This window comes from Triticum aestivum, chromosome 5A (assembly GCF_018294505.1).
Source record: "Triticum aestivum cultivar Chinese Spring chromosome 5A, IWGSC CS RefSeq v2.1, whole genome shotgun sequence".
NCBI lineage: Eukaryota > Viridiplantae > Streptophyta > Magnoliopsida > Poales > Poaceae > Triticum > Triticum aestivum.
Window position 1 is genome coordinate 37,686,115 of NC_057806.1, and position 1,616 is coordinate 37,687,730.

Genomic DNA, 1,616 nt, shown 5'->3' on the forward strand with positions numbered 1-1,616 from the left:
GGCGACGCGTGCAAGTTCGGCTCGGGGCGGCGCGCAGCGACGGCGGCTCTGCGCGGGGCGCGTGCAAGCTCGGCGCGGCGACGGCGGCTCAGGCCGACGCGCGGCGGCGGGCGAGCAGGCTAGCGCGTGGGCGAGTAGCAGGGCAGCTTGCGCGCGGTGCCCGGCGGGCGAGCTCGACGCGGCCGAGTAGCAGGGCAAGCGCGGCTGGCGAGCTCGGCGCGGGGCGCGGCAGTGGCGAGCAAGCGTGGGCGGGGAGACGCTGCAACGAGACGGGGCGGACCGTTTGGGGTTAAGACGCCTCGTGCGCGTTGGGCGCGAATGCTCCAACCGCCTGTCCACCCCCCGGACGTCCGCCGAATCGCACCCAAACGGACGTCCGTTTGGGGTCCAGTTGGCCTTATGCTGAAAACCACCAGCAAATAGTGATTCAGAAGATTCAGAAATACCATACCGTGGCTGAATCAGCCTGTGTGTTGTTGGCTTAAGCAGAAAACGAAACAGTGCAGTAGCAAGCATAAGATCTCATAGGGCAAACGGTGTATATTTTTTGTTGTTGAAAAAAACAAAAGGTGGAGTTATAACAAGCCCTAACAGACTCACACGTGAAATCGCATTCAGATCGTAGTCTCAGACATCAAATTTTAGGCGAACAGAAGAACACAAACAAAGATATCAAGTTCCATTTCAGAATAGATTACAACATCCACCCCGCTTTTCCGAATTTGTTTCTTTGTTACTTTGTTCCATGCTACTAGATCCAACGGCTCACGCGCCCCCCAATAACTCGGTAGTGATCATGGGCCAGTTAATGCACGCCTAGTCCAGCTCAGACGCTCAATGGCACGCATGCATCAATCCCCGCATTGCCGTATGTTCTTTTTTCATCCAAAAAGGAGGTCGAAACCCCAGCCTCTGCATTATTGTAATGCACACAATCATATTTATCATAGTTAGTATAGGCACTGAAATAAGAAAACATCAAGAAATAGAGGTAACGGCGTAAGTTTGCAATTATTGAGCTTAACCAATAAAAGCCAGAACAAGAGTTTTCACTGAAATGGTGCTCCAATCAACATCTTGAAGTTGGAACTTCCAATAGTTGCACCTGTCGGTACTCCACGCCAGGTCAGAAAGGCACTAGCAAATTTGTGGGATGTCCTCCCATCTTAGATCACCACCACAACCATCGGCATAGGAAGAGAATTTCACTTCCCATCCTCTGCACCATTTAGGAATGCACACAACTTTTATAGTATTGGTATCAAGATTTTATCTTGACAAGTGATGTTACCACACATCAAGTTTGATCCTTAATAAATGTGGAAAACCCCTATGCATGACCGTCAATTCTAAGAATTAAACCCGGGTGACTAGGCTGCACAACCTCATGACAAACCACTGAACTAAGATTCCAGATGGTACGTTAGTCTTTTTTGAAAACATGATAACCCCTCGACGACCTCCGCATCAATTGATGCACATAAAAAATCTTATGGTAAGGCAAAGCGTTGTGATTTGCCAATTAAATAAATAGTTTAAGACGTGGTCTCAAGAAAGAAGGAAAAGGAATCAAAGACGGCAAATAGCGCAGACAAAGATGAAGAAACCAATTGGGG